This window comes from Ambystoma mexicanum, chromosome 5p (assembly GCF_040938575.1).
Source record: "Ambystoma mexicanum isolate Mex_15411 chromosome 5p, UKY_AmexF1_1, whole genome shotgun sequence".
In the NCBI taxonomy this organism is placed as follows: domain Eukaryota; kingdom Metazoa; phylum Chordata; class Amphibia; order Caudata; family Ambystomatidae; genus Ambystoma; species Ambystoma mexicanum.
In genome coordinates this window covers 839,634,619-839,660,295 of record NC_090930.1, presented here as the reverse complement: position 1 = coordinate 839,660,295, position 25,677 = coordinate 839,634,619, and positions in this window count along the sequence as shown.

Sequence of the window (25,677 nt, the reverse complement as noted above, 5' to 3'; positions counted from 1 at the left end):
ATGGCTGGAAGGTTTAGAATAAATCTTGACCTCTGGCATTGCTCTGGGCAACCCTCCAGACCATCGTTCTTCGCCTGCCAAGCCATTACAAAAGGGGAAAAACCATATGCAAATCAGGCTTGGTCCCACCCCCAAAGGGGTAGTCCAGCCCGAACTGCTAGGTCACATCCCTTTTGCACGAGACCACAAGCATCCCCAGACATGTTTCAGCCTTGTTGGGCGTCATCAGTGAGGAGTAGCTTGGGTCTCTAGGCCCAGCAGGCAAGGGACCCACGTCTGGGCATACCCTTCCCACTCGGGGTGACAATAGCAAAACAAAAGAGTTGATGGCTGGAAGGTTTAGAATAAATCTTGACCTCTGGCATTGCTCTGGGCAACCCTCCAGACCATCGTTCTTCGCCTGCCAAGCCATTACAAAAGGGGAAAAACCATATGCAAATCAGGCTTGGTCCCACCCCCAAAGGGGTAGTCCAGCCCGAACTGCTAGGTCACATCCCTTTTGCACGAGACCACAAGCATCCCCAGACATGTTTCAGCCTTGTTGGGCGTCATCAGTTCGGGCTGGACTTCCCCTTTTGGGGTGGGGCCAAGCCTGATTTGCATATGGTCTTTCCCCTTCTGTAATGGCTTGGCAGGCGAAGAACGATGGTCTGGAGGGTTGCCCCGAGCAATGCCAGTGGTCAAGATTCAGTCTAAACCTTCCAGCCATCACCTCTTTGTTTTTGCTTTGTCACCCCGAGTGGGACGGGTATGCCCAGACGTGGGTCCCGTGCCTGCTGGGCCTAGAGACCCAAGCTACTCCTCACTGATGATCCCCAACAAGGGTGAAACATGTTTGGGGATGCTTGTGGTCTCGTGCAGAAGGGATGTGACCTAGCAGTTCGGGCTGGACTTCCCCTTTTGGGGTGGGGCCAAGCCTGATTTGCATATGGTCTTTCCCCTTCTGTAATGGCTTGGCAGGCGAAGAACGATGGTCTGGAGGGTTGCCCCGAGCAATGCCAGTGGTCAAGATTCAGTCTAAACCTTCCAGCCATCACCTCTTTGTTTTTGCTTTGTCACCCTGAGTGGGACGGGTATGCCCAGACGTGGGTCCCGTGCCTGCTGGGCCTAGAGACCCAAGCTACTCCTCACTGATGATCCCCAACAAGGGTGAAACATGTTTGGGGATGCTTGTGGTCTCGTGCAGAAGGGATGTGACCTAGCAGTTCGGGCTGGACTTCCCCTTTTGGGGTGGGGCCAAGCCTGATTTGCATATGGTCTTTCCCCTTCTGTAATGGCTTGGCAGGCGAAGAACAATGGTCTGGAGGGTTGCCCCGAGCAATGCCAGTGGTCAAGATTCAGTCTAAACCTTCCAGCCATCACCTCTTTGTTTTTGCTTTGTACCAATAAGGTTACCATCTCTGATCCTCTAGGCTTTGAGTTTAGTACATTTAAAGTTCATCCTAGTATTAGTTTGTATTGTCTGTCTTAAGCGGAATGGGAACGAAGGTCTCGGTTTGACTCAAATGAATGGGCTTTGTACCACAGTCTCGGATCACATATGTACTGACCACTGGCTTGATTTTCCTGCTCAACATTTACAAGGATGTTTAGAATTTATGCATGCAGATGTCTAATATAAACAGACAGTTTCTAACATCTGCCTTTGTCTACATCCTTGAGTGCCGATGTAAAACTCTCCCTCCCTTAATAACCTTGGCTAAACATGTACACCGGCTGCACAAACAGTCTGGTGGGAGGTTGGCCTCATGGTAGGAGACACGGAAAACAGATTCAAAGTTTAACAACAATGTTTTATTAAGAAACTGTCAGGATGGAGTACGGCCTATCTTGTCCTAAGCTAAGGTGGGATTTCCCTACCTAAAGAAACTGAGGAAAGTCTGTGTCAGAATGCTCAACTAAAAAGTCTGTCTGTGTGCAAAACCTATGCTTGCCCTCACAACTAATACAAAACAACGTATAGGGATGTCAACCATAAACTAAACAGTGCTTCAAACAGAAAGTTCTGAGCTATTTCCAGTTTGGGCTTACTCTTCAGCTTCTTTTCCCCTGTATTCAAAAAGTTCATCACAATGTTCAATTTACCTTTGTTTGAAGCTTGAAGAAACACAGTTCCACACTTTAGCAAAGCTTAGGGTGCCCTTCCCCAAATTCAATGTTCAAATATAACACAAAAAGAAGTAACTTGAAGCTTTGCCAGATGATTGGTTTTCCACAAGTTTACAACTCTGGGCTCCCTTTTCCATGTCTGATATTCACCGTGTGGTTTTCCTTCTTTCATTACAGCAAACTTCCATGTCAACATTTAGGGGTTCCCTGGTCTTGACGCAGTTTCTGGGACCCATTACAGGTCAGGCAACCAGGAAGCTAGCATTCGCTTTCAATAGTTCTGGATTCACCATATAGTAGTACTCTGGTGTTGGTGTAGTTTCAGACCACACGGTCCACCCATTGCAGATCACACAACTAGGATCTTCCAGGCTTTCTCGAAAAGTTCAATATTCTGCCAAACAAGCAGTTTTTCAAAGGCAGCTTCACAACTTTAACATAGGAGTGATTTCTCAATCTTGCTTTCACTTTGTGCACACATAGCTGCTCGTTCATCTCTGCAGTTCTAAAGTTCTAAAGTTTTCAGTTCGTTGTTCACGTTTCACTTGAATAAATACACCTTTCTTTCTTCCTTCCAATTTGATTTAAAGGTAACATTACTTGTTTCATTCAATGCGGTATTCATTAAAGGTTGCTTTGCTTGTTTTTACTCAGTTCGGTATTCAATGAAGGCAACTTTGGCTGATTTTACTCATTTCTGTATTCAATAATTGCATCTCATTCATTTAGGTATTCGATACAATGCCATTTCATTGATTTCCATTGACCGCTACTGGATTCATGGTCTCCTGGAGCTCCCCTTTATTAAAGTGTCCCTGGCACGTACCTGGACTCGGCAGCTCCTTCACATGGTTTTCCCTCCTTTGGGGAAAGCCTGTTCACCGGGCGCCTCTCTCCTTTCACTCTGGCTCTTGTGCGCAGCTTTGCCTTTCCCTGCTGACAGCTTCTGCTGACCGCCTTCCCCTCTGTGGGATCTCTGTCCTGCACTTTCACTCCAGCAGGGCTCCCAGGGCCTCATTCGGTGCCTTGGCTTTTCAGCTTCTCTGGCTCCAGCACAGCTCCTTCTGCTACTTCTTTCCTGACTCTATCTTTCTCCTTCAATGACTCGTTTTTTGTACACCTATGGTCCGGTAACAGTCTGCAGGTGTATTCCATCAATTACTGTTGCCTGACTCATTACCAGGACATGCCTGAGCTTCATGCATCTTCTTCATCCCAGTACCAAAGTGGTGAGAGTAAATGGTGTTTATTACTCTCAGTTGCTTCTTTCTCATCTCAGTACTTCAATAGGGAACAGGTGTAATATTAGTAATTTGCAAATGTTTCTTCCTTGTCTCAGTACTGTTAGGTATTCCAAGAGAAGAATGAAGAGAAACTGTCTAATAATAACCCATAAAGATTGGGGAAAGATTAGGGTGGTTGTCAGGAGAAAAGTGGGGGATACCATGTCTCGCCTAAATGTATCTCACTTCCACTCTCCAAGGACCCTCCACCCAGGTGATCCTCCCTCGCTTGTCCATCCCCAAGGTCAGGATCCAAAAGCGATGGCCTTTCCCTGCCCACCTGCATAGAGGATCCGAGGGGAGCAGGAGTGAGACCACCCTCAGGGTTCTCACACTAGTCTGCGCTTTCCTTCTAAATCAGCAAGTCAGGCCGCTCCCTCCATTCTCGTGCTTTCCTAATGCTTTCCATTCACTTCAATGTGGCTGCATCTTCCATGTTGATTGTCATGGCTACCTATGTTGCCTCTGTTCAGAGTTGAGCAAGCTTCATGCCTTATTCTTGTGCGTCTTGCATCTCGGCGTAGCAAAAGAGTATATGTCCTCTCTGTACATGGGTCAAAAGCATGTTCTTCATATCCAAGAGAGGTTTGATCTAGGTGTCTGTGTAACTTTGTGCAGGGATGCATGTTGGCTCGCTGCACGGTCACAGTCAGTACACTTGCTCCATCGTCTGCAAGTTTATCTACTCTACGATGTCATTGGGATAGGGTCTAAATGGTTGTCTAAGCGAATAGCATTTCCCGCATCTGTGGTAGAGTGGCGATGGAGACGAGGGGGCCAGGAACGATGTACAACTGTAATTTCTGCATCGTCTGGATGAGGAAGGGACCGGAGTGATGAGGGTCACATTCATCTGTCCCTCTTCGCAGCGATGGCGGCAGCACAGCTTCTGCTTCCCTTCTGTTCTCTGCTGCAATGCACAGATTTTTGGTTCTTTCCAGGGGTGTCTCGGAATGCTGGTCAACCATGCTCTGGCACTCGCATCACTTCTGAGTATGGCATGGACAGGCTCCCTGATCTCCTGGCTTTATGGCAGGAAGCAGCATCTTCCGCGAGTTTCCTTGTTACTCTGTTCTCCAAGCCAACTGCGTGGGACATCTCCCAGACACCGTCTGGAGTGTCTGTGCCTTGGCTCAGCAGGCCGTTGAACCTCACTCCAGCTCACTCTCTTGTTCGTCCTCCTTTCAGTAAGACTCTCTCTTTACATCCTACTATGAAATGAGGAAGCAAACCATTGGTTCTGTGAGGACAACAGCAATGGTTCAGAAGCCAAGGCAGGTTCAACATTCTTTTATTTTAAAATCAGTTTTTATTCAAGTTTTCAACAACATTAAGTTAACAATAACAGCTTTACTGTTCCCCGGTCTGCCTCCCTATCCCACCCCACAACAAAGGTGCTGATATATATATGAATGTTATAAATTCAAGCAGAGTACATAAGGAGAGAAGCTAGGCTATGTATGGTTGTGCTGATAGGGCACAGTTTACAATAAATGTCATTGGAAGGGATCCCTTCGGGAGGGTATCTTTACATTTGAGCATTACTTCCGCTTTGCATCGTGATTATCCAATCATGCCAGGGCATCCTGACTGGTTCTGGGCAAAGTGGGATTGTCTTCCTTAAGGATGCATGCCCGAAATGGATCCCAGTAGTCTACTCGTCTAGCTCCGAGAGGAAGGGAAGAATGATAAAATGATTTCCTGCATTCACAGATTTACAACATGTGCATCCACTCTTTCACCAAAGGTGGTCTTGTCTTTTCCATGTTTTAGATATCAAAGCTCTGACAACTACAGAGGCAGTGGATAAAAGTTTCCATCTGTTTTAGTGGGAACATGATAAAATGCAAGTAACCAAGCCGCCAGGGAATCTGTCGACAGTCTGCGACCATTTTGCCTATGGCTCCGTACACCTCCTCCCAAAAGGACTGTATATGACAACAATTCCAAACCATACGCATGTAATCAGCCGGGTCAAAGTTACGCCGTGGGCAGGTTACCGCCCTCTCAGTAGTGTTTATGAAGTTGAGTAGGGGAATGGTAAAACTAATGTCGACATTTTAACTGTATCAGGTGGAACCCAGAGTTTAGAGATATCTTCTGGGCCTCCCTGCAAGTCACCTGCCATGGGTCTCCAATGCAGGTGTCCAATATCCTATCCCATCTTGCCCTGAATTAAACTGGGCGGACCGCACAAAGAGATTTAATATGTTTGTATTGCATTGAAACCACACCGTTGAATATGGGGGTTGGGGGGTGTTGGTCACAAACTGGCCAAAGGGGAGGGAAGTGGAGCCCGCGGGTACTCAACCCACGCCCCCAGAGTTTCATGTAGCCTGAAATATAGTAGCATGGAAACAGCATTCCAGGGGCTGTGGCTCTTAATGGGGTCTGACTGAATAAACTTGCCGTCCTGCACCATATCACCCAGGGAGTGGACGCCCAAATTTTCATATTGTGTTTTAAAAGTCCCTTCATGAGTGAGAAGAATTCCATTAACCGAGTATGGTACAAAGTCAGCATGATAACTACCTCTCGTGCCCCCTCCCAAGCAGGCTTGATCCCACGCCCAGCGTGTCATGTCGATAGGCTGTCTCTCCCCCTGGGAATACCTCTGGGTGTTCACCATAGCATGCCCTTCAGGTCGTCTGGTCGAGTTTGGATGCCACCACCACCAAATGGTAAACTGGATCTGAGAGGAAAGAAAATATACATATAGGTCTGGGTAATCCAGACCTCCAGCAGCGTATGGCAGTGCCAGGGTGTCAAGAGTGACCGGCACTTTCCCCCAGCCCATAACCTGGACAGCAATGACCGGGTACTCTTCCAGTACCAAGACAGAGGAATCAGTGGAACATTGTTAAAGATGTAAAGAATCATTCGGAACCACAACCATTTTGGCAAAGCGAGTCGTGTGACCTGGGATAGAGGAAGACAGATCCAGATGTCAACCCTACGCTCCAGCTGCTCAAGGGCCGCAAAATAGTTTACATCAAAAAGCTTATATGGGGAGGTGGAAACAACTTTACCCATGTACCTCATTTCCCGGGACACCAATGGAAATCTGTACCAACATCAGCAGAGAGCACCGTTGATGTTGAAGTAGAATTTCTGATTTAGACCAGTTAATACATAATTCTGAGAATCCGTCAAATAATGATATTTCCAGTACCAATGGTTGTAGATTGTGTTTGGGGTTTTTGACATACAATAGCATGTCGTCCACATATAGGGGGGGTGGTTGAAATATATGAACATTTCTTACCCCCCTATGTAAATGGAATTCCCTTATGGCGCATGCAAGAAGTTCAACTGTTAATGCAAAAAGGATAGGAGAGAGGGGCAGCCCTGTCTCGTACCCTTGGTGGGGAAAATGCTATCAGAGGACAACTGATTCATCAATATCGCAGCCCGAGGGGCTGTACATAACAGTCAAATCCACTGGATATACTGGAGACCTAGGCCAGATCTGCATAGGATTTCAAATAGAAAATGCCATTTCACTGAATCAAAGTATTTTTCAGCATCAAGGGCCGCTACTACAATGGGAATGTCATCATTAACATTATGCATCTGGGAGAAGAGCTGCCTCAGGTTGTTTTGTGTAGACCTGCCCAGGATAAAACCTGCCTGGTCTGCAAGAACTAAAGCACCCATATAAGGGAGAAGTCTATCGCTAGAATTTTATTATCCGTATTGATAAGTGACAGGGGCCTATAGGACACACAGCTGCAAGGATCCTTATCGGGGTTAAGAAGGAGTGTGACTCATGCCGTCCTGGTGGATTCAGGGAGAAGACCTCCGGATATGGAGAATTCATACAAACGGCAAACCATTACAAGATGGTGTTGGTGTTTCCACTTCCCCACTCCCATGGAGTCCCAAGGGGCTCCATGAGAATGGTGACTTACAGAATTCCGCCTCAGGAATTCTCGGGTCACCGGGGTCGTAATGCTCCGGTAATTCCGGGAATCACGGAGACGTGATGGTAATACGAGTCTGGCGGTAACTTGCTGGTTTGTCCGGCTCGGTTACCGCCGGACTCGTAATGAGGCCCAATGTTTCCATAGAGTGGAACGTTTTCTTCTAAAGAATAAAAGTCGGACATTCCATAAGCAGACACTTCCATCCCCACTTAAAACACAGAATAGCCCAGACCATCAAGAGGCTTCTCTAAACGTGCACGTTTTTCACATCAATTAAGTGTAGCCCTGTGTCCATTAGGCAAAATAGGAATAACTATGCACGATAATGTACGGTACATACAATGTGTCTAGCCACATTGGTAACAAACCTATTTGGTCCGATACGACAATATGTAAAAGCAATGTATATGGGAAATGTCAATCTAAACATCCGCATTGATTCATATCAATTATGTCAAGTACTGGATTTGTCCCATCATGCATTATATATATAATTAACTTTGCACAAAAATGTACGGTGCATACTATGTGTCTAGTTACAATGGTAACAAACCCATTTGATCCGAAATGAATGTTTAAAAATGTTTACAAATTAAAAAAAAATGTATATGGAATATGACTGGTTGATTTGATTTACACCTTATGATTACACCATCTAGTGTCTCCAGCACACCGGTCGCCCGCTTTTGGAATAGTAACAAGAGCAACATCAGACTACTCTGTGGCCCCCCCAGTTCTGTTTTTTACGACACATTCAACATGTAACTTCGATCTCACCAACCCGTGGGCAATCATTAGCCACCAGCTGTTAGAGATAAACAGCTTTTGCTCACTTGCGCGACATACCAAACCACGCCTGCACCAACCACGGGCCAACACGTCATCCTGATGTTTATGCGCATGAGCCAATAGCTATGTGCCGTCGCCTAGCGACTCATCCGTCCACAATGCGACATCCAATCCGCATTAAATACGCCATAGAGACCAGATCCGCCAGTACGCGCGCACTGGGCAGACACTTCCATTTGGCAGTCCACAGCTCCTCGGGATACGAAAGAACAGCTCTAGGTAAGCACCGACCGGGCATAGATAGTCTTTTAAGTTTTTTAAGTGAAGTTTTGTTCAGATGGTAACTTGAACAAGAGCCGCACCGTACAGGGCACCAGCCTCACACAGGCTCTATGTGTTGCTACAGTCTATCCACCTTTACCCTAGAGGGACAACACACAAGTAGTTTAGGAGCACGAACCCGCGAGTGTCCAGTATGAAGAAGCAGAACGTTTTTGCACATTTCGTATAACTTTGTGTAACACGTGATGACTTTGCCCCAGAATTCACTAAGGATTACTCTCTAAGTCGTGTTACTATATCTTGCAGAGATCAAGATTTGTGAACTACGCGAGTCATTGTAACTACACGGAGTAGATGAAAAACCGAACCAAAGCACATTTAAGGCTCCGAAACACACATCAGACCTGAGGCACTGAAGACATCAGTGCAGGTATGATAGACACACACACCAAATGCATCTATAAGTTATATAGACACACCATGTTCTCATTTTCATCTTTCAAATTTTTAGACTCCCTACCAATCCTACTAAAGGCGTGACTGAGCAAGTTACCCATCTAAGCCCCCCTCCTTCCTACCAGTCCTGAGGAAAGCATCCGAACAACAACTACAACAAAAGTAGTGACTCCTTCTTCATGCTGGAATCACGCAGTGTCGACTTGATAGGTGTATGGTCACTAAAGCTACACTCTAAGTCACCTCAAGTACTAACCCTCTCACTGTGTTTCATAACGTGATATGACTGTATAATATGACATACCAATGTGGGCATTGGAGAAATTGTTTTGTCTAACTTGGTAACACATGAAAAATATGTTAAACAGCCTCCAGTAGGTTTTTACAAAAAATGAAGATATGAGAAAAATAAAGATTCTGTTTGTATAACGAAACAGTGGTTATCTATTAAATGCATGTACAGATAAAATTGCCACATGTGTCAATTGTGTTGTGAAATAACACCTGTTAGTGTCAAAATAGAGGGGTAGCCTGAGTCCTCACCATATTGTCTAGTTTATTACCCTCATGACACAGGCCCCCCTACAACAAAAAAGAGGGCTTCCACACATCCCCTATATAAACCAAAATGAAAATATTTAAAGACATCCTCCCGAATCCCAGCCTGGAAAACCTCGTCCTCAAGAGCTCGAGGACGGAAACAGCAGTGAGGAGGGCTTGGCACCGTATATGGAATGGAAATGACAGCCAGTATTGAGGAGTGGTGGGAGAGTGTCCTTGGTAACATTCTGGTGAGCTGTGTCGCACGAACCAGGGGCTATGCTGGAGGCACTGCCATGAACATTTGAGTGAGTAGAATGAGCACTCCCTTGTGTTGGGGTGCAAGTCTCTCCATATATCCACCAACCCGAACGCTTTGGCTATATCGCCCCAGGCAGTGGCTGCTTTAGATAGTGTAGTTTGCATTGTCAATGAGCGGTCCAAGTCCAGAGACACTATAAAATTAAAGCTCCCCACCCACACAACTTCATATGCAGTGAATTTGTGGATCATGGCTGTGCAATTCTGGAAAAATGCAGGTGAATCAACATTAGGAGCATATATATTGCTAAAAAGAATTTTCAACCAAAGGCATTCACCCGCAACAAAGATATAGCGGCCCTCCACGTCACATATTTCGTCATGCAAACAAAATTTCAATGACTAATGTATACATATTGTGACACTTCCAGACTGTGACGAATAGGAAGAACCATATCTATGTATCCCCCAGCCCTTCGCTAAAGGGAGCGTCCCGTCCCCAGGGAGGTGTGTCTCTTGTAAACACAAAACATTAACCTTGTGCATTTTGGCTTGGTTAACCAACTATCGAAATGTTTTACAGTTAGTGACCCCTCTGATGTTCCAAGACATTACATTTAGGGATTCACCCACCATGGCCATTCAAATTAAGGACCAACTGTGAGGTACCATGACACGGCCAGTGCAACCCGGATTGTTTCATACCCAAAGTGATAGCACAACCATTTACCATGCAATTCTGCACCAGGAGATAATGATCATGAAAGCACCTTGAACATAAAACAGCCACCTACGCCACCCCCAACCACGCCGGTAACACCAACATACATAAAGAACAAGATGCACTGGCTGTGCCAAGAGGGTACTGGCCGTGGCTGCACCGCTTAGGTAGCCAGCAACAAAACTAATATCACTCTATTGTGTTGCCAGCCGATCCCCTTTCGGGTGTAGAATTGTGACGGACTGGTCACATTGCAAGGGGAGGGGCTCGTACTTGGGTCAGTGTTTAGAATCTCCATGGGCCTCTGTAGGATCAGATAGCTCAAAGACAAAACAGCCAGCCGATGCAGGGTTGATAAAAACCAGGTCTTTCCATTGTTGGCTAATCAGAGCTTAGTGGGGAAACAACGTAGCGTATCAGAGGTTTGTCTTCCTGAGCTTATTTTTGACAGCCTTAAATCACTTCCTCTGATCCTGAACCTGTGGACTAAAATCAGGGAACAGCCTAATGACTGAGGGGCCGTATCGTAGCTCGCCTTTGTCCCTTGCAACTCTGAGAAGGGTGTCTCTGTCCCAATAATTGAGTATCCTGGCAATGATGGGTCAGTCTGTGGCACCCTGGTGTGGCTTACGGGCGCAGGAGTGATGCGCTCTTTCTAGGAGTTTTTACACAACCACTTCCATGTTGTCAATTTAAGTAGATTCGGGGACACCAACAATGCAAATATTGTTCCTGCGCCATCTCCCTTAAAGATAATCATTTTTGGCCTCCACACGTCTCACTGATTGTTGTAGAGACGCCCCCTCCCTCTGCAGGGATGCTACCCTATCCTCGTTGTTCCCTAACCGCTGCTCCACCTCAGTCATGCGGCCACATAACTTGTCTATTTGAATGACTGCGGGCTCCACCTTACAAGTTAGCGTGCCAATTTTGGAGCCAAGATTGTCTGTGCTGTTTTTTCGAGCAAGCAGAGTTTGATTTAAAGTGGAGACATCAATTGTAGCGGAGGTCAAGGCCATAGCAGGAAGAGGGGAGGGCTGGTCCTGGCATGCGAAATGGTCAATTTTAGCTTGTTTCATGTTATTCCCCATCTTGTTGATTGGTAAGCCAGCAGGCGAGAATGGTTTGCAGCAGAAGCCCGGGGCCAGTAGTATTCCTAGCTAGCATATTATCGAGTACTGGGCAAGCCACCTCGGCGTAGCACACAACCCAATGTCACCCTAAGTAGTGCTGAACCAGGACGTAGCAGTGACAGGCCCCAGTGGGCAGGCAACAGCTGGTCAGAGCTCTCCACTGCGAAAATAAGGCATTCCAGGGACTTCCAGAGGTCAGCACAGCCAGGGAGGTGTGCCAGGATCTGCATTGGCGCTGTTGAGGCCGCAGAAATCTTATGCCCCAGGGGTTGTCTGAAAAATGTCTATAGATGACTAGTCGGTGCGTCCGCCGTACCAAGACAGCACACAACGCTGGAGGCCAAGCAGCGTCCCTCTCCAGAGGACAGGCGTGGAGCCAGGTGCAGCCACAATCTGAGATTGAGAGACTTGCTATGCCTGGGGGCCCCGGACTCTGCACTCCCACAGGGCACCCGCAAGCCAAGAGCAGAGTCTGCAACTGACGTGCAGGCTGTAAAAGGGGTCAGGTGAGAGACAACAGTGTGCCGAGGGCCACAGCCTCCCGCAGCTCCACCAAGAGTATTGAGGGACAGGAAAGAGACGGTGGTGCGCTCGGAGGCCTAGCCTCCCGCAGTGCAACTGAACACTATCGAGCGCAATGCGGGTGCAGGGCAGACATAGGCCGAAACCCACCAGGGGTGCTGGGAAGGCTCTGCCAAGCAGTACTCACACGGTCCGGGGATATAATGCCGGATCTCACCCAACCCGAACGTGCACAATATCAGAGCTCCAGGGGCTGATGGCGTATTCGGTCCACGTCCCGCGCCCACACCAGCCACAGGGCACATCTCCACCGATGCTCTGGGCCCAGATGGAAGCGGCAAGGCACAGATTACACTTAATGTTGCCCAAGCAAGCTGCAAGAAGGTTCAGGCGGTGCCTCAGGATATTATAAACACAATGCCGATGCCTTCAGCTCAAGACAACCCCAGTAGAGTAGGATGATGCAGGATGTTAGATGTTGCTGGATGCGAGCACTCTCAGGTGGCGGCCATCTTGCAGCCATGCAACAGTGCCCCCCACCAGGTACACACTTCTTAGGTCATTCCGAAATAGCCAAAGGCTTCCTCGAGTAAGGGCGAGTGGTATATATCCCTGCTAAGGGTCGATCTGTCCTCCAAGGGGGGGGGCAGGGTCATGATCAGTGGGATCCCTCTTGCCCTGTCCCCTAGACGGTATGTAGCTGAGCACGCTCACCTACCTACTCTCAAAGGGGGTGGCTCCCCTTTGGGGCGAGGGGACAAATTCCCAGGATTTGTCACATAATCCTTTGTCCGCTGACAATGGTTTTACCTACAGGTGATATCAAAGTGACACAACATTTATTTCACATAGGCTTCGCAAACATTTTAAAGGTTTTACCAGATTCATTCTCATACACTGAACAGCCAGGAGAGCTGTGTACTTCACAGGCAGTCTTTCCCAGCCATAGGAAAGTGAAAATGAATTCCAAGATATCAGACAGGCAAAATAAAGGTGTTTACTGGCCCCTGATGCCCAAATCGGTTGCAGTTCAGGCAATCGGTAGCAGCCTATCACATCCCTATACGAATACCAGGTTGCAGGTGCGATCCTCAAAAGAAGCCCAGCCCAAAGAGAGGAGAGGCAGATCTATAAAAGCATACAGGTTTAGCATGTTGCAATGGGTGTTTGGTGAAGCAACTACTGTAGAGAGAAATAAGAGTAAGTAGGAATAGCTAAGGCTGGAGCACAAATCCAACAGCTAAAGAAGCAAATTGAGTCCATGCCCAAGAACTGGATTAAGGATTATGATCCCCATAGGTGACGAGATGGGCTGTACCAGCATCCCTGAAGCTCAAAAGAGGGCCTGGAGTCGGAACACAAGAGCTCAGAAGAAGAGTGGACAGATGGCCCAAATGCTGGAAAAAGGTGTGAGTGGATAAGAAATGGAGTTGGTCTGTGTTGGCCACAGGTATTGAGTAGGAGGAGGTGGAGAAAGGTGAACATCAGGAGGGTGAGAGAAGCAAATATCAGGTGGTGAGGAATAGCAGACATCACAAGTTGAAAGAAGGTAAATATCAGCAGGGTGCGGCATGGAAGTCTGATGCAGAAGGAGGAGCCCAAAGGTGTGAAGAAGGTGACTCAGGAGAATTCTAGAGGTGATCAAAGGTGAGACAAAAGGTGCCCGAAGGGTTGAAAAAGGTGCAAGAGACATAAATTGAGTGTCAAGAGAATTGTGCAGAAAGTCGTAAAGGTGGAAGAGATAGCAGAATGCTATACGTGGTTTGAGAAGTGAGTACCCAGATGGGTAAAGAAGGTGGTAAAGACATGAAACAGGAAGAGGTGATTTGGAGTGGGACTTCGGGAGTACGCACAGTAGTAAAGAAGGTGAGGGGGACATGTGAGAGATATGGATAGGGAGGGGGTGCTCAATCTAGGTAGAGAAGATAAGACAAACCCCAGAGAAGAGGGGATGAAGTAGCAAGTGACAATCTGTGCTTAAGGAAGGAGGGGGGAAATTGAAGAAAGAGACAAGTTGGTACAGAAACTCCCAAGAGATATGTGAGAAACTTGAAGGTGTCTCACTTACTAGTCCTCTGGGATTTGTCATCCAGGTGGCTAGGATAGGGCCATCACTTTTAGATCCAGTTCCTGGGGGTGGACAAGTATGAGTGGATCACCTGGTTGGGGGGTCTTCGGGGAGTGCAAGTTGGACACAGAAGGGTGAGATGCGGTATCCCCTTTCTTATGACACCTTTTCCCCATCCTGTCCAGTAGGACACTCAGAAACACTACCCCCCTTTTCTGACACAAATACTTTCTCACCCCGTGAGCGGCAATGGATTAATATCAGAGCCGTTTACCTGACATATACCAACACAAGGGTCAGACAGAGTCAGGCAATTGCCGACAACTACACACACCGGACTGCCCTTTCCCTTCCTCACTGGGATAAAAGGCAGAGCACAGGAGCACACTTTGAGCAAGGGCGAACGCACAAGGTAGTAGCAATTCCAGAACAGTAGTTCAAACCGATGAGAAAGGCAGTGAGACCTGACAGGTAATCAAGGAGGGAGTTGCCCTTGCCCTTTTCAACCCAGACCCGTGAAGCCTCCGATGAATGAAACGTAAAACCTTGAATCGCAGCTGATGAGTGGTGTGATGGATGTCAGAGGTACATGGAACTCTCCCACACTGATAGCCAGGGCGGGAAGACACGGTTGCCATCGTGGTACCGTCCTTGACTCCAGCAGCAAAAGAAACACCAGCGAGTTCTGCACAGCCGGTGAGTCAGACGAACCTGATCCTGGGCTGGACTGTGTTAGACTCAAGGGTGCAGTGGCAACATTAAGAAGATTAAGAGACAGAGGTCTTTTGTGAATGAACTTGGTAACCCTCTCCTGAACGAAGTGACTGTGTTGAACAAAAAGGGGTAAAGAAACTACAAATACCAAGAGACCATAGGGAAGGCTGACGTGAGGTGTCAAGGTGGTCATACACGGGTCAAGCAAAACCCCTTGTACAATCGAAAGTCCTTAACACATCGCAGACGTTTTGACGATAATAAGGAATTGTGAAATCGGCCTTTGCGCCCGGTGGAGGGGAATGCAGAATTAACTGGTTATTCTGAATAAACACGCCTTTGCCATAGGCTAACAAAGTGACCCAGCGAGACGTGATTGCCCTTCGGAAGTCTTTGTTTAAAGTTCACAAGTGCTGTGGAAGATCTGAGCCCAGATGAGGGGGACCTAACTAAAAGGTGGTTGTTTAAAAAGACATTAAGACTCTTGAATATTACAGGTAAGGAAATTGTGATTAAAAAGGTGATAGTGAACTCGACTGAGGGACGTCAAGACAAAGTTGCGAGGAAACTAAGTGAACAACATTGTGATGACAAGTATAAACCAGACTGAGGCATGTTCACAGTGAATGGTTGGTCTGAGCCCAATTGAGTGAGGCTAATCACTGAGAGGAGGATGGGAGTCTGGCTGAGGGGGATCCAAGGGTGAAGAGTAATCACCCTACATGAAGGTTACCAGAAGGAATTTTTGTTTTGTTGTTTTGGCATATCAGGGCTTCTGAAGCAAGAGACTTTGCATGAGAAGAGACTCGAGTACAGAAGGCCATGATATAGAGAAAAGGAACTGTGAGCTTGTGCCAGAGAAGCCCAGGAGTGTGTTACGCTGAAGAGTCCCGCCTTGTCCCGTGCTAAAAACATGGGAGACCCCGGCCATAACATCCTGACTTATCATTTTGTGAACACTTCTTTCTTTTCTTGTGAACATTATCCCACACTATTTTGTAGCATAACGGTAAGGATTGGCAATAGATTTTTTAGTGTAGGCCCTTTTTATTTGACTAGACTCCACTAGGACTGTATTTGTATTTGATGGTAGTAGCTTCCTCCCATCTTAGATTTAGACTTAGCGTTTATCTCACCCATGTTACAGTTTAATAAACACCCTTCAACTGTGATCATTAGTGTTGGTCTTGCTTTGATACCATGCCTTTCTTACAGATATGAGATTGTGAAGTAAGACTGAAGTTCTCTACTTCCCAGCTAAACAGGCTATCTCTTCATCCTCTCCTTTTCTTCTCTTCTCTCCTGACTACTTTCTTTCCTTACTCTGCTCCTGCTCGTAACCTTGGTGTCATCTTCGACCATCACAAATGGTCTAGCTCTTCATCTCCAAATATGCCCCTGCTGCCAGGATCAACTGTAACGCTCACCTGATTCCCACGGAGGCGCAGGTCGTGGCAGGAAGGTGTCTGTGACTCGAAAGGTGATGTGCAGGACTCGATGGGCTTCTAGGGTCGAACCTCTTCGCACGGTGTGACGAACTCGTAGGGTGAGATTTCTGCAGGTGAAAGAATATAGGGGTTAATGGTCTGGGTTGTTTAATGTCTCTCTTCCTCTCTCTCCCAAGCTTCTCCGTAGAGCCCCCAGGTCAACGTGCTCACCTTAGATAGGTGAATGCTGGACTCTCCATCTGCGTCTGATGCAGGACGCTGTTGCCAGTTCCTTCACTGGTGAAACATAGGCCTCTTGGACTCAGAGGACCTTTACCGTCGTTAATCGCACGAGCGGTGAGTTTCCAGACACCTTTTTAGTCTTTATAGTCTTTAGAGTCTTTAGGTGCAAGGCACGTTAACATTGAACAGGACTTCGTATGATGCCTTTCTCCCCTTTTGCTTGCAGGACTCTTGAGGAAGATGAAATAAAGCGCCTGGAAATGCGTGAGTAAATGCAAGCGCTCTAGCTGCAGCGTAGTTCGTGCTGAAGAGGCACCAGAGTATTTGGAGGCGTTCTATTGTGAAGAGCGCGATGGGCGTAAGTAAATACCTGTCTAATGTCTCTTCTTTTGTCTTTCAGAAGCTTGTTTGCAGCGCCGGAGTCCGCGGAAGGCCCGTAAGAAAATACGATGCTTTTATCTCCGCAGGTGGCGATGCAGCGTGAAGAATTCCAGAGTTCACGGAGTGCCGGTAAGTAATGACAATGCTTTTGTCTTCACAGGCGAAAGTACAGAGTGCCGAAATGACCGCAGCCGATGGATCAGGTGAGTAAGCACTGCGAGTTAAGACTGCCTTGCTACCCTGCTGTTTCTTGTCTCTGCAGATGCTGCTGTCGACTGGATACAGGAATGGTGAGTATGATTCTTGCAGATTGAGGAAGAAAGGCTGGAACAGACTCGGTGAGCGTTCTGCTGCAGATGCAGAATAACGCGAAGCACGTTTCATCAATCGGGTGTGGTTTAAATAGCCTTGGAGTGATGAGGCGTCTTCCTCCACGGCCCCGCCTAGGTAAGAAAAGAGTTCCAGTTCCAGAAGCTTTCCCCATGCTGAATCCAGGGAATGGAGCTGCGCCACCCAGGTAAGAAAGTAGTTCCTGTTTACAGAGGTCTTCTAAGTGGCTGGTAAGTAAGCAGCATGGTCTGCTGCAGGTAAGTCCACCCAAACATCTGCACACATATTATGAGCCCGGCGCTTCCAGTGCCGGGACCGATGATTCTGATGAGCCTGGTGCCACCGGCGCCAGGACAAGGTCCAAAAGGTCCCCGTGGGGACCGGCTGGTGCCTAGGGTTAGGGGCCTGCTTCCAAGGACGTTGGGCTGGTCCTGGCTCCTTGGAAGCAGTGATCATGACAGTACCCCCCCTCAAGGCCCCTCCTAAGCATGTCTTCTCCGGGGGTTTTGGCTTGTCGGGGTGATTCAGATAGAATCTCTTGACCAGACGAGGTGCGTGGACATATTCTGAGGGTTCCCAAGACCTTTCCTGGGGACCGTATCCTTTCCAATCCACCAGATAGTATAATTTAGATTTGGAGATTTTGGAGTCTAGGATGTTCTTTACTTCGAATTCGAGTTCTCAGTCTACCAAAACGGGTTCTGGGAGTTCAGTCAATCGAGTTTCTGGTTGTACTGGTTTTAATAAGGAGACATGGAATACTGGATGTATTTTCATATGCGTAGGTAATTCCAATTTGACCGCCACCGGATTAACTATGGTAGAGATGGTGTAGGGTCCAAGGTATCTCGGGTTGAAGGTGCGGGATCCTTTTAGAGGCAAGTGCTTAGTGGATAACCAGACCTGGTCTCCTACTGCGTAGTGAGGGGCCTCTTTACGGTGTCGATCTTCTCCTTTTTGACTTGAGCTTTAGCTCTTTGCAGATGGGCAGTGGCTTCCTTAAAAGCACGGGTAATCTCAGAGTGTAAATGATCCACAGCTGGTGTTTCGAATTCTTGGGGAGGATCCAAATTAGAGGTTCTAGGATGATGTCCGTATAATAGGAAGAAGGGAGTCTTCCCGGTTCCAGAATGAGTCGAATTGTTGTAAGCGTATTCAGCAACCCACAGAATATCCTTCCAAGGGTTTTCAGTTTGTTGGAGCATGCAACGCAGATATTCCTCTAGAGTCTGATTTGTCCTCTCGGTTTGTCCGTCAGTTTGGGGATGGTGACTGGTTGAAAGTCTTACATCAATTTGGGCTAGACGACAGCAACTTCGCCAAAAGTGGGAGATGAATTGACTTCCCCTATCGGAGATTAAAACCGAGGGAAAACCGTGTAACCGAATGATGCTTTCTAAGAATTCTCGGGCCAATACCGAAGCCGAAGGTAGGCCCTTCAGGGGAATGAAATGAGCCATCTTGGAGAATAGATCCACGACTACTAAAATGGTATTATACCCTGAGCATGGAGGTAAGTCCGTGATGAAATCCATGGACAGGGTATGCCATGGACAGGGAGGAATATCCAGAGGGTGTAAAAGGCCGGCTGGTTTCTCCTTCTGACTTTTATTCTGGGCACACACACCGCAGTAGATTACAAAGTCTCTAATATCCTTCTTCCATGATGGCCACCAGAAATGTCTCTTGATCTTTTCCATGGTTTTGGTAATGCCAGGGTGACCCTCCATCAGAGAGTCGTGATAACCGGAGATTACTTGTTTTTGTATTTTCTCAAAGGGCAAGTACAATCGTCCTTGGAAATATGGTAGGTCTTGATCCACTGAGAATTCTTTTCCCTTTAATTGCCAGTCCTGCAAATCGGCCGGAGTTAGGAGTGACTTGACTGCAGTCTTGATGTCTTCAAAGGATTGCGTGCTGACTAACCCCAAAATCCTTTGTTCTGGGATTATGGGTATTGGTTCTGGATTGGTCAAATATTCATCTACTCCCATCCGAGAGAGGGCATCTGCTTTTCCGTTTTTACTGCCGGGTCGATAAGTAATTATAAAGTCAAACTCAGCCAGAAACAGAGCCCAGCGAAGCTGTCTGGAAGACTGAGCTTTGGCCGTCTTCAGATATTGTAGATTGCGGTGATCAGTCATTACGGTGACTGTGTGTCTGGCTCCCAAAAGATAATGTCGCCAGGCTTTAAAGGCCAATCTGATAGCTAAAAGTTCCTTGTCTGTAATGGAATAGTTGATCTCGGGAGCCGAGAATTTGCGGGACCAAAAGGCTACAGGATGTAATTGGTGTGTGACCGGATCTCTTTGTGATAAAACTGCCCCCATAGCAAGACTAGAAGCATCCGTTTCCACGATGTAGGGGAGTTCTGGGCGAGGATGTTTCAGAACAGGTGCAAAAATGAATTTAGCTTTTAAGTCCTGAAAAGCTTGTTCTGCTTCAGTAGACCATTCAAAACGTTTGTTCTTTTTTAACAGAGCGGTGATGGGCTGGACTATCCGGGAAAATTCAGGAATGAATCTGCGGTAAAAGTTAGCAAAGCCCAACATGCTTTGAACTCCTTTTACCGAGGTTGGTGATGGCCACTTGATGATTGCATCGACCTTCTTCGAATCCATATGAACCCCATTAGGTGACAATATGAATCCCAGGAACTCAACTTCAGTTACGTTGAAAACGCATTTTTCAAGCTTGGCAAAAAGGTTATGTTGACGCAGTCTCTCGAGAACCTTTTTAACGTGTCTCTGATGTTCCTCTTCAGATGATGAATAGACAAGGATGTCATCAATGTAGACAACAACACACACATCTATGAGTTCTCTAAGGACATCGTTCATAAAATACTGGAAAGCGGCAGGAGCGTTACAAAGTCCAAAGGGCATCACTTGATATTAAAATAGCCCATACTTGGTGCGGAAGGCCGTCTTCCATTCATCGCCTTCTTTTATTCGTACCAAGTGGTAGGCTCCTCTGAGATCCAACTTTGTATATATACATGCTTCTTTTACTTGGTCCAGGAGTTCAGGGATCAAAGGTAACGGGTATCTGTTTTTAACGGTGATTTGATTCAGGGCGCGGTAATCTATACAAGTCCTAAGGTCTCCTTCCTTTTTCGGAACGAAGAACAAAGCCGAGGAAGCTGGAGACTTAGAAGGACGGATAAACCCGTTAGCTAGGTATTGGTCCAGATACTGTCTGAGGTGAAGATTCTCTGGCTCGGTGAGGGCATAAATCCTACTGCAAGGAGGAGTTGTTCCGGGTATCAAGTCTATTTGACAGTCGTAAGACCTATGAGGAGGCAGGGTGTTAGCTTGATCCTTCCGAAAGACATCTTGGAATTCCTGGTAGTCGGGAGGTAATGTAGGAACCTCAGAAGAAATTGCCGCCACTGAAACTTCAGGCCGAGGATAACAAGTGGTAAAACATTCTGGAAACTGAACCGTCTTTGCTCGCCAGTCGATCTGAGGATTGTGTTTCTCTAACCAAGGGATTCCCAGAATGATCTGGAACTGAGGGGCCTTGATCACATCGAACACAATTTTCTCCTGGTGTCCATCTTGGCTCACTAGCGTCACTTCCTGGGTGGCGTGCGTTACTGGTCCGGAGGCTATCTCCGTGCCATCCACTGTAGTAATGACGTCCTTTACTGCCTTAGGGACAAGGGGTAGATTCATCCTTGATGCCATTTCACGGTCCACATAATTGCCGATTGCTCCGCTGTCGATGTAAGCTTCAATTGCATGCAAATGATCCGGACGTGCTGGACTAATGAGGACCATGGGCACCACGAAATGCGAGGTCACGGGACAGATCTTAACGCTCGGCAAGAGGACCTCTACACTTGCCGGGCTAGGTTGTTTCCCTGCTTTGAACTTGTGGCACTGGTGTCTGCGGCTCCTACAGCCTTCTTAGCTGGTTTCACTGGACAGTCTCGAAGAAAGTGCCCTGAGTTCCCGCAATAGAGGCATAATTGCAGCTGTCTTCTTCTTTCCCGCTCCTTTTGGCTTAAAGGACCTTTCATCCCCCCTATTTGCATGGGTTCCACAGTGTCAGCTCCCTTAGTAGAAGTTTGTGGTTTAGAAAGCACTCGGGTATCAAATTTAGAACGATCAGCCTTCCTGTTCTGTAATCTGTGGTCCAATTGGACTACTAAGTCAATATAGTCTGAACATTCTTGTGGAGGGTTCACAACTTGAGCTAACACATCCTTGAGCTCTCCACGCAGGCCTCTGTAGAAAAGCGTTATTCTCTTATCCTCGGGCCATTGAGTTTCCACTATGAGTCTGTTGAATGAGGCTATATAGGTCAAGAGGTCTTGATTACCCTGTCGTAATGAAAGAAGTTCATGGTCCAAGGCCTGCCCTTGTGCATGTCTTGCAAACAGTTTCTCCATACTGGACTGGAAGGCCTGGAAATCATGCAGAACCGGATCATCCTGGGTGACTAAAGGGATCAACCAATCTGCGGCGCTGCCACTGAGATAAGAAAGCACGAAAGCCACTTTGGTCTGATCTGTTGGGAATGCAGCTGGTCGACATAAGAAATGTAAGCGGCACTGGTTGATGAACACTGCATATTTCTTTGGGTCACCAGAAAAACGTTCGGGCGGAGCCAAGGGCACATTACCAGGTAGATTGATTTGCACTGGATTTACAGATGGTGCAGAAGGATAGCTTCCTCCTGGAGCGGGCAGAGGTGTCTGTCCGGCCTGCGTTTGTAGCAATTGCCTAGCGAGGTCCTCTGTTCGCTCCTTGGAAAGTATTAGTTCTCTTCTTAGAGAGCTTGTTTCCTGACGAGCTGCATGTACTTCTGCTCTTAATTCTCCGAGCAACTGGGCTAAGTGATCAGTGTCTGAGGTTTCCATTGCGCCTGGGTAGGAGTTTTGCGGTGGGCTTCGCGTTCTGTAACGCTCACCTGATTCCCACGGAGGCGCAGGTCGTGGCAGGAAGGTGTCTGTGACTCGAAAGGTGATGTGCAGGACTCGATGGGCTTCTGGGGTCGAACCTCTTCGCACAGTGTGACGAACTCGTAGGGTGAGATTTCTGCAGGTGAAAGAATATAGGGGTTAATGGTCTGGGTTGTTTATGTCTCTCTTCCTCTCTCTCCCAAGCTTCTCCGTAGAGCCCCCAGGTCAACGTGCTCACCTTAGATAGGTGAATGCTGGACTCTCCATCTGCGTCTGATGCAGGGCGCTGTTGCCAGTTCCTTCACTGGTGAAACATAGGCCTCTTGGACTCAGAGGACCTTTACTGTCGTTAATCGCACGTGCGGTGAGTTTCCAGACACCTTTTTAGTCTTTAGAGTCTTTAGGTGCAAGGCACGTTAACATTGAACAGGACTTCGTATGATGCCTTTCTCCCCTTTGGCTTGCAGGACTCTTGAGGAAGATGAAATAAAGCGCCTGGAAATGCTTGAGTAAATGCAAGCGCTCTAGCTGTTTTTTCCCTTGCAGCGTAGTTCGTGCTGAAGAGGCACCAGAGTATTTGCAGGCGTTCTATTGTGAAGAGCGCGATGGGCGTAAGTAAATACCTGTCTAATGTCTCATTTTTTGTCTTTCAGAAGCTTGTTTGCAGCGCCGGAGTCCGCGGAAGGCCCGTAAGAAAATACGATGCTTTTATCTCCGCAGGTGGCGATGCAGCGTGAAGAATTCCAGAGTTCACGGAGTGCCGGTAAGTAATGACAATGCTTTTGTCTTCACAGGCGAAAGTACAGAGTGCCGAAATGACCGCAGCCGATGGATCAGGTGAGTAAGCACTGCGAGTTAAGACTGCCTTGCTACCCTGCTGTTTCTTGTCTCTGCAGATGCTGCTGTCGACTGGATACAGGAATGGTGAGTATGATTCTTGCAGATTGAGGAAGAAAGGCTGGAACAGACTCGGTGAGCGTTCTGCTGCAGATGCAGAATAACGCGAAGCACGTTTCATCAATCGGGTGTGGTTTAAATAGCCTTGGAGTGATGAGGCGTCTTCCTCCACGGCCCCGCCTAGGTAAGAAAAGAGTTCCAGTTCCAGAAGCTTTCCCCATGCTGAATCCAGGGAATGGGGCTGCCCCACCCAGGTAAGAAAGTAGTTCCTGTTTACAGAGGACTTCTAAGTGGCTGGTAAGTAAGCAGCATGGTCTGCTGCAGGTAAGTCCACCCAAACATCTGCACACATATTATGAGCCCGGCGCTTCCAGTGCCGGGACCGATGATTCTGATGAGCCTGGTGCCACCGGCGCCAGGACAAGGTCCAAAAGGTCCCCGTAGGGACCGGCTGGTGCCTAGGATTAGGGTTAGGGGCCTGCTTCTAAGGACGTTGGGCTGGTCCTGGCTCCTTGGAAGCAGTGATCATGACATCAACCTGCTCATTATCAGAAAAATTGGCCATCTTCCTCCTTTCAATGCTGCTGAACAGCTAATCTCCTCCTTAGTCCCTTCTAGCTCTAACTACTGTGCCAATCTCCTGTATGGCCTTTCCACCAGTGCTTTTTCACTTCTGGGCAAAGTCTTCAACTTTGCAGTTTGCACACTTTTCAACATTTCTCGCTTTACCTATACTTCCTCTGCTTTTTATGAAACAAAGGCCTAAGTATTAACTTCTTATCATCTTCAAAATGATCCACAGCTTGCCCCACACTACCTATCTGCTCATCTCACTCCTTACTCTCCTCCTCGCTCGCTATGTTCATCCTCGGATCCTCTCCTTGTCACCACGCTAGCCCCCTGTGCTCGCTCTCACTCTCTTTCCTACTCTAAATTGTTCTTCCTCTTCCTCTCCCTCCTTGTACTACTCCAACTTTAGCACTAATGGGACCACTATCACCACACTAAGAATCCCACACCCAAGCTAGCAAGTAGAAGATGTTAGTCCAGAAAATACCCTACCATAGCACAGATGATATATTATGTTATCTCATATCTCATCATATGCCCAGAATCGTCAGCATAACCATAGAGCGTCCATTTTGTGCCCACAGAATCTGCCATTTTGCTTTCTCTTGCGTTTCTGTTCAAATGCTTTGCTTTACAAAAATGAATTATATTTCGTTCTGCTCCTGTACAGAGCAAGGCTACAAGTTACATGTTGAGAGACCAGCCCAGACAGAAATACATTGTTTTCCTCCCTCACAAGTCCTTGAAGGCGAGCAGAGAGGCATTTAATCACCAAGCCAGGTGCTAGCCGGTCTCGCTGAAAACTGCAGAAACTATAGAAACAGGCTGTTAAAGGCATGAATTATACTTTCCTCACGGCCCCCCTTTTCTGGGCCCTCTTAGATCAAGCTGACCCCTAGCCCACAAATAGAAACTAGAAGATAGCATGCTTTGGAATGTGTCTCTCCTACGAACACAGTTCACTCACTGAACAAGAGCATTATGTTCTCTGTAACAAAGAATCCTGTCTGTGCCTTTGCAAACTGCAACTGTTGCTAAATAAACCAATATAGATTAACAAAGAGACATCTTAGAAGGTGTCATATTTGTCATAATTGTCAATCACCGAACCCTCACTCAGGAAGATACATAATGGGCGGTTTTGATGTGTCACAAACTGATTGTATGATGGTCTTTTTGTATATATGTTGTTGTTGCAGAATGCTCGCTCTCTTGCGTCTCACGAGGTCTGGGTGACACACGTTGAGGTAGAGGGAATGGGAGAAGGGGAGGGAGGGAGGGAGAGAGGGAAAGGAGGGTATGATGTAGGGGCAAGTATATACAGAGGCATTTCCCCCCGTACCTTAGATCCTTTTTTCTCTGCTCACTCTGCTTGCTTGAGGAACACTGCTTCATGTTTTCAAAACATTTACTGGCCAAATCCATCAAAACCCTGCATCGACTGCGGATGCCAAATGATCGTTTGGATCCAGACAGGATTCATCTCTACTGTTTCGGTGAGGGGTCCTTTATACACCAGAGCCCTATTAAGGGGCCTCATGTGTGTGTTGTTGACCTGAATTGCCTGGCTATAATGAGCCCAATTAATGGGACATGCCTGACCTTTAGTACTGCATGCTCTTAAACCTTTCTTCTTTGTCTCAGTACTAGAGTGGTGTTAGTCATAGGAAGTGGGCATTGTTCCTAGTTGTCTCTTCCTCTTTTCAATACTTGGTGGGCATTTACAAGGAGGGAATGAGTGAACATAACCCATGAAGGCTGAGGGAGGGATGAGTCTATATTAGGAAAGGGGGGATACTATGTCTCACCATCCGGCCCTCTGTCCCCAGTCCCCAAGTACCCTCCACCCTGGTGATCCTCCCTCGCTTGGGAAGTGGTTGTGAGAGTACCTTCTGGTTTCTCACAATGGTCACCGGTCTGCAAGCACAGAAGAAGTAGCACAGCAAGAGGTCTTGTTCACCTGGTGGGACTTCAAAGCATCATCCTTCTCCCTTTTCAAGGAAAAGACAAGGCACCTAACTACCTTTCCCTACCCAGTCATCTACTCCAGAGGAATGGGAGGCATAGCGACTTAAGATACTTGGTAACTGGTGTCGGGGGCTCTGGCCCAGGCAGT